The sequence below is a fragment of the Ambystoma mexicanum genome, chromosome 7p (assembly GCF_040938575.1).
Source record: "Ambystoma mexicanum isolate Mex_15411 chromosome 7p, UKY_AmexF1_1, whole genome shotgun sequence".
Taxonomy (NCBI): Eukaryota; Metazoa; Chordata; class Amphibia; order Caudata; family Ambystomatidae; genus Ambystoma; species Ambystoma mexicanum.
In genome coordinates this window covers 929721977-929730279 of record NC_090939.1, presented here as the reverse complement: position 1 = coordinate 929730279, position 8303 = coordinate 929721977, and positions in this window count along the sequence as shown.

Here is an 8303-nt window from a genome sequence, read left to right as displayed (position 1 = left end):
GTCCCTTCCCCCTGACTGGCTGATGGGGATGTTCCATATATGTTGTAGTGGGGAAATCTAGGCCAGACTGGCTGGAGCCTTCCCAATGACTGTATGTTGTGGGTACGCCCGTGGGGTGGGACCTGGGTGAATGGAGTGTGTGACCAATACTCATTCTGTGTTATGGGTGTCTAGTATCTGGTGTTTGACACAATGACTGAGACAGCCCTGCCCGAAACTGGTATGAATGCAGTGTGTAGTGCTGAATGGCAGAGTGCTTTTCTGAATCCACATACTGTGTTGTGAGTGTCTGGAGGGAGGAGAGTGGCCTGAATGCACTGTGCACCTGATTGGCTGCCTGACTGCCTAAATGCCCTTCTGAGTGATTGGTTGCCTGAGTGTGACACAGCAGAGTGAATGGGAGATCAAGAGTATATCTACGGCCTCTCACTGCTAGAAATGGTTCAGAAGCTGAAGTTGATACTTGATGCTTACTCTTGAAGCCGAGCCGGAAGAAGAAGGTGAACCACTGTTCTCTTCCTTGTAATCTGAAAGCTGCTGTGTCTTCAAGAACTGATCCAAGTGAGGACCTGGCTAGGAGACCTCTTCCCAAGCTACGAGGGACCATCGTGCACCAGCTGATCCTTGCCAAAGCTCCCTGGTAGACAGACCTACAAAAGGCTGCCGACCGGAGAAGGGGACCACTGAGGACAACGAAGAGAAGCACCGGACAGCCGTCTACCGTCGACAACCGCCGTCACCGACCAGAGCCACCGTGCTCCCTATGCCTAAGAACATTTGATCCAAGGACTCCCTTGTTCACCCTCGTCGACCGCTTTTGTCCTGCTGGAGAAAGTCAAGGCCGCTGATGACTGAGGAGAATCCACCGGTGGGTTTCCCGCCACCCGAAGACCTCAGAGATGCCGACAAAGCTATTGAAGCCAGCCGTGGTGACGTCCCGCTTGTCGACACCAGACGCCAATGACCCGACGCCCTTGCTGGGCCAAAGTTCTTCATTGACTCTTTGCAGCAACGAACACTCATCGTCGAGGTGCATCGCAAGCCTCTTTTTCACAGGATGTTTACGAACTTTCGTCAACGAGCACCGCGAAGATCGAAGCTGCTCCCTCAATGACAACGTTCACCCTTCTTTCATCCCGGAAGTTCGGCGACCTATGGCTCCTGCCTGAAAGGGAGTGCACTCAAAAAGGGCCCGTTGATTTCCCCACGAGGAACTCTACAACACAAAGGTACATTTGGATTGCAGAACTATAGAAGAAGATGACTTTAATAGACAATATATGGACTGGGCTTGTAGTGCATCTTCATTTACAGGTTGCCCAGGTGGGGGGCTCCTCATAGAGAACTGTGCCTAGTGGTAGGGGCCAGTATTCTGCCAATTGTCTAACCAATTTGCCTTCCTCCTAAGTCTATGGTTGATATCGGTTTGCTGTGTTGATTCATATGCCATTTGAACTGAGTACAGTTGATGATTTTAATGGAATCGGAGTAATCGTGGTACCACCTAGAACTGCATATATTTACCAAATAGAATTGTCAGAGCAAAAAGTGTATTATCGTAATTGTGTATACAACCTTGAAATTTATTTATATAAAGACTGTGTTTTAACTAACATAGTGTATGGACATTCCTTTGTGGGTGCTTAGGGACTACACTGTACTTAAGAACCAGCCTGCATCACCTCCTGAGAAGCTAGGCCTTGATTGCTCAACTTCGTTACCAATAATAGAGAATCTTGCTGGGGTTCTCTATGCCTCTCTTCTGCCATATAGAGAGCAGAAGTACAGACACCCCCCTCCAGTGTAAGTCTTTACAAGAGCAAGTAAAGGTTGTTGAAATTAAGAGAATGCAATGTTCAGACATACAGGAAAAATCAGGAGCACCAGGATGCTGGGAGAGACTTCAGCTATTGGGTAAATGGACGAGTTGCCACCGGTACAGTCCTGGATGGGAAGAAGGAATGTTATCTTTCACCACGCACTTATTGAAGAAGGAATCAGTAAGCATAATTGAAATAGTAAATGACATATGCCTAAAGCCATGGGCCAAGTATTCTAAGCTACGGACATGGGTTGACAATGAAGCAGGACCAGTCTCCATAATACCAATAAATAATGCAACAACACGCTTCAGGAACAAAGGCCTAGTTTTAGTTGGAGGAAAAAAAGGCTGTAAGCAGATACTCATAGTACTAGGAATGACTGGAGAAACTTCCGTGCTGATGGATAGATATTGAGTCTGTGAATCCAGAGCTTAAATGCAGCTGCCTGAAAATTGGGGAGGAATATGTTATATTGTGGTCATACATGTTCCTACATTAGTGATTCCCCAAAGTGACCTTCATATTGAATAGTTCCCAAAAATGAATGAACACCAGAGAAAGAAGAGGTCGCTCAACCTCCTTCAGATATTTGAGTCTGTCCAGTTATTTGGGTCTAAGATCATCATTGGTAATTCCATCGAGCACACGAGACACCCCAAGGTGCTAGAGCACACTTCTAACTTTGAAAAAACCAGCAGCAAAACAAACGGGCTGCTGAGTGTCTCCCAATACCAAAACACTCACCTAGCTAAGAAAAGCACTATGCCCTAAACATGTATCTGTAATTCAAATGGGTGAGCCCGGGCAAATCCCACCTTACCACACAATGGGGGTCATTCGGGGGTTGGAGGTAAGTAACTGTCCTTCCGGCATGGCGCAAATAGCGTGTCCGTGTAGTCAAGAGCCTGCTAATAGAGGGCTGTTATGACTTCTCGGGCACAAGCTTTGCGCCATGCCAGTAAGGGCATTACCGCCATGCTGTTATAGGCACGAAAAATGCCCTTAGCGGCATCATGCATAGTGCATATTGCACTACCGGCATGAACCAATGCAGCATGAAAAGAAACGGTGACCGTAAATAAGCGGAACCGGAAGTAGCATCATTGGACAGGAACGGGAAGGAGCACGGCGGCCATCTTTAAAAACACAATCCATTGCCATCCTCAGCACACAGGACCTGTGGGACACTGCTGTTCGTGGAAAATCATCATCCAAAACACCACAATGCTAAAGGCTATTAAGAAGGGCGCCTCCCGCCAGCTCAATGAGTGCTTTAACGAAGACGAGTTGGAGATGCTAGCTGGGACCCTGCAGGAACATGCTGACATCGTGTTTGCCCAGAGCATGAAAAGGGAGGCCATCATTAAAAAAAAAGAGATCTGGGCACTTGTGGCGCAGAAAGTGAGCACAGTCGGGAACACCCCACGCACCATCAAAGACTGCAGCAAGCGTTGGGACGACTTGCGGCTGCGAGTACGGAACATACTCTCTGCCAACAGGAGCCAGGCAATGGCAACAGGCGGAGGAGCCAGCTCCCCCATCAAGCTGTCCCGATGGGAGGACATCTGTGCCAGCCTGATTGGTATTGAGAGGATAGAAGGTGTCGGAGACATGGAGTGTGGCGCCACAACATCGGCGGATGGAGGTGAGTCTCCTAAGAAAACACTGCAATGCAGAGTCTGATGAAAGTCAAACAATATTTCTGTCCAAAGAGGCAAGCCATGGCCCAACACACACACACTCCCAGCAAAGTTGTTGGACACATCACAGACACATGCAGTTGCCTACAGCAAGGCAATGGCGTACCTGACACATACCACACAAAATGTAAATGCCATAAGTCACATTGAATGCAGGCTGCAACAAATACGCATGTCACATACCATAGGTCTTGCCCAACATGAGTGACCCCGACGTATGCCTGCATCACCCACCCATGTATCTAACAACGTGATCATCCAAACTCAAATGCCTATTACCCTCGATTGTATGGATGATCAATTGTACAAATTTATGTATGATGCCCATCAAAACATCACTCATGCCGTCTCTCTCTCCGATCCCACAGGCTCAGACCATGACAGCAATGCCCAGGACTCAATCCCACAGAAAACACACCCCAGAAGAGGGCCCGGGATGAGGCCAACCGGCCTTCAACCTCGAAGGGCCAACCCAAGGCCTGCCGTGCACCACCAGTGGAAACACCTCCGGTTGCCAGGGCACCTGTGCTGCCAAGGGCCGTTGAGGAGGAAGCAGCAACACCTGTTGCACAGCCACAGGAAACAGCAGAAGCTCCACACTCGGCAGAGTCCAGTCTGGCTGGGGAGGTGGCAGCCACAGCACCCCAGGCTGAGGAGGAGGCACAGGAAAAGGTATGGGTGCCTGTGGAGGACGATTCCTCAGAACTGCCCCGCACGCCCAGTCCAGTGCCATCTCCAGAAATCACATCACTTTAGTCAGACCACAGCACCACCCTGGAGCAGTCTGGGGGGGGGGAGTTAATTCAAGGGGCCATTAGTCCCATAGTGGAGAGCAGTGAGGCCGAGCATGACACCCAGGCACCGTCCACCTCCACAGGTGCACCCGCAGGGCCGCAGCGTTCTGAACAGCTGACTGCCCTTGTGCGGCAGTTCATTGAGGACAACGCCCAGGTAAGGCAGGAGTGGCGGGAGAACATCGTCTCTCTAGGCAAGACAATCACAGACAACACCGCCTCAATGCGCAAGATATTTGCGGAGAATACTAGCCACCTGTGCGAGGAGGTATCCGCCCTGTGGCAGGTACTCAGCCGCATAGCTGATGCCATGGAGTCGGAAAGTCCGGCAACCCAATTTGAGCAGGCGGCCAAACCATCCTCGTCAAGCTCTACCCAGACCAGCCCACTCTGCAGGTCATCGCGCACCCTGCACCGGCCAGACATGCCGCCACCAGGTCCAGGGAGTGCTAAAAAATTGTCTGGGCAGCCTGATGAAGGCATTAGAGACTTGTTGGGACATGTGTGGGGGAGATGGGGGGGAGGTGAAGGGGGAAGGGTGTGTGGGGGAGTTGTGGGGGAGGGTTAGGGAGGGAGGGAGGGTGTGTGGGGGAGTGGTGGGGGAGGGGGAGGGTCGGGAGGGTGTGTAGGGGAGTTGTGTGGGGTTGAGGAGGGGGCTGAGGGTGGTGGGGGGTTATTGCACTTTCGTTTTCATTGTTAATTTCAATACATCCGTTGTGTCAAAAGCAAGACCTGAGTGGACATTCATCATTGCGCGTGTGTCATTTAATCATATACAGTGCGTAGTTTGCATGTACCCCCACACCCAGTGCCCTCTGTCAAACTATCATGTCACCCTCTGCAGCCATGTGTGTCAGTAATATTGTGCAATCACTGACTGACCCACAGCATGTCCCTCCTGTGCATCGGCACTGCAATGATGTGCAACCACTTCTTCTTCATCCCCTTCATCCTCACCAGGTGGTTGCAGTTCAATGTCAGGGGGCAGGGGCACATTGTGTTGGATACACATGCCGCCAGATTATCATTGGCCACATGTACATGTCCCTTGATGTATGCACGCCATTTTTATGCCCTCAATGTGTCCTGTGCCATGGAATAATGGTGTGGGTTGCATCTTCAAGATGATACACGGTGTGCTCTGTCGTCTTGTTGCTCATGCATTGTGTACGCATACAGCTGTGTCCGTGTCCATTTAGTGATGTGTAGCGTTCTGTAGGATTTTCTGATGGGGAGCGTTGGCAGTAGGCTCTGCAATGTTAGGCATTTGGTGCTGTTTTTTCCCATGGTGACATGCAGCATTCCTGTGGTTGATCCGGGATATCGGGCACAACAATGTGTGATGATCTTGCTGGCATCGCCTACCATCTGACCTTGTTGGAGTGGTATTGCTCGCGATTGCGGTAAACCACCTCCATGGCATGCGGGGCCACCAACTCCATGTGGGTGCAGTCAAGTGCACCTAAACAATTTGGCATGCCTGCCAGTGTATGGAGGCCACCTTTTGTTTCAGGAATCTCCTGGGGAGTCCATGATAGGGATATGTATTCCGTTGTGTGCTTGAGGAGGGCATCCAGCACTTGCTTCAGGATGCGAGTGAATAAGGGTGGTGATATGCCATGCATGTGCCCCACTGTGTGCTGGTAGGTGGCTGTGGAAAGGAAGTGGAGCACTGCCACTACCTTAAGTAGAGGGGAGATGGCGGTGCATATTTCAATGAGGCTGACAGTAGTGTATCATGTCCACGATGGTGTTGATGGTGTCCCGGTCCAGACGTTACAGGGTGTGGTTCTGCTCCGGGGTTGGGTTGAAAGGACTGGCTCTGATGTTTGGGATTGGGGGCTGCATGAGTGGTTATGCTGGCTGCACTGGTGGGCATGCTGGGCCTGTCTCACCCTCCTTCTCCTGCTGCGTCCCCTCTGTGGTGCTGTTGCTGTTGGTGTTGTTGCTGGTATTGCAATGCAAGCATGTCCTCCAGCTGAAGTATTGATGCTACTATTGGATTGATCTTGGTGTGGAAAGGGGTGTGGTGTGTAGGTGTGCTCCTTTTGTACAGGCCCAGACTCCGTTGCCTCTACCTGTGCTGATGGTGTTCACCTGTGGCAGTTGGGAACACCGCACACGCCATTTTACGGTTGGTCAGCGATGCCGGTATTTACGGCATGCCGGTATCCACTTTTTGCGCCTTCATGATGCCGGTATTTGCATGTCCGCTTGACTTGTGATGTCCTCCAGTTTACGGCATGCCGCTATTGCCGGGATGATGGGCCGTGTGCCCGTGCCCATGCCGCTATTAGAGGCACTGTTATTTACGGTGCCACTAATAGCGGTTGGGCTGGTCGGATTAGCTCGGAGCAGTAAGCGATGCCGGTTATCCTTTACCGGCATCGTTTTTCCCTTATCTCCAACCTCGGAATGACCCCCACTGTACTTTGTACTACCGGATGTACTACCGGATGTCTGTGGCTTTCAGTCACCAAGAAAAGAGAAACAAAAGGGAGGGGTGATTCTGAATCCGTACCACTACTCGTGTACTGTGTAAATAAATTTCACTGTCACACCATGTAGAAACTGTGAGACCCTTGTGACCTCCACTCCTTGAGAAGTCAAAACCACAACATTGTATTAACCAACCTCACATTCCAGGAAACAGTGTTATGCCACTACCTTTCCCTTCCGCACACCCCTCAGCCCAAGCCAACCCGGCCTATGAGAGTTAGCAGAACCCGCTCTTTAGGCATGCCCCAAGTACAATGCCCCAGTGTGTGACCCGGCAGAACCACAATATGGAAGAGTGCACAGGCTGAGAATGCGCGTCCCAGAATTTTTAAAATGCTACACAGCTGGCAATTTTCTTTTCTCTATGGGCATAATTATAGGTGGGGACAGAGGGTTTTGTCCCTCCAACTTCTGTGGCATGCCTTTTTGCCCCCCCCTTCTTTTGGAGGGATGGCAGGGGGGCCGCAATAATCAATTATGTATTTGGACAGGGCGAGCCCGGCTGGGGTCCCAGTAAGGCTTGCGCTGTCTCATTACATAATTCTGAGATGCCTGGCAGCCGCGCTGCAACACATTCAGGGCCAAGATGCCCTGCATGGCTCAGTCCCTCACCCTGTCCTGCCTGACTCAAAGTCAGCAGCCAGGGTGCAGAACTGGTTGTTGCAGGGTCTGGTGCCTGTGCTGCCACGCTAGCAGCAGCACTTCCAGGGGTTGCGGCTCAGAGAATAGCTTTACGGCTTTGTGTTTGTGCGACACACAGACAGGAACTAGGAAGCTCATTCAGCTTGCTGGCTTCTGTCTGGAGGTGCGTGAATGCAAAGAGGTTAGGTCGGTGTAACAGGAGACGTGGCCCAGGCGGCATTTGAAAGTAGAGCAGAGGTTATAATTTTTAATTGTGTTGGTGTATGTTTGTTGGGGGACTGGGCTGCGGGCTGACCCTAGTGAGGGCGCATGTCACATTTGGACAATGTGAGCAGAGCTCACAGTACACATTAGGGGCCCAGGTATGAAGATACACTAACAATAACAAATGGTGCATTCTCTGTGGCAAACTAAGTGCTATACGTCTTCAAAACATGGTGAACTTTTGTTAATCAGTTTTTGCTCTACGAGAAGTAACCGTATGGGATTTTGTGTTTAAAGACCACTTATGGGAGCCCTGATTAACTTTTCCCCCTGCCGCCAAAAATAATCTTCTACAAACTGGCAAAAAGTATTTCGAGTTTTGCAGACACTTTTTCAGGACGGTTTGGTGCAAATTAGTAAATGGGTGTCATGGTTCAGTTTACAGGCCACCAAAAACTGCTTCACTTACCGAATTAAGCAGGGGAGTATCCAGCATTGTAAGAGTGTGGGGGGAGCAACAAAATGCAGTGTGTGGAATTCCAGATGGTCTCATTGGTGCCCCCAAACTGCCCACCCCTGCCCCAATCTACCTTTTTGGTAACATTAGTGGAAGATGGCATTTTAACACACAACAACAAAAA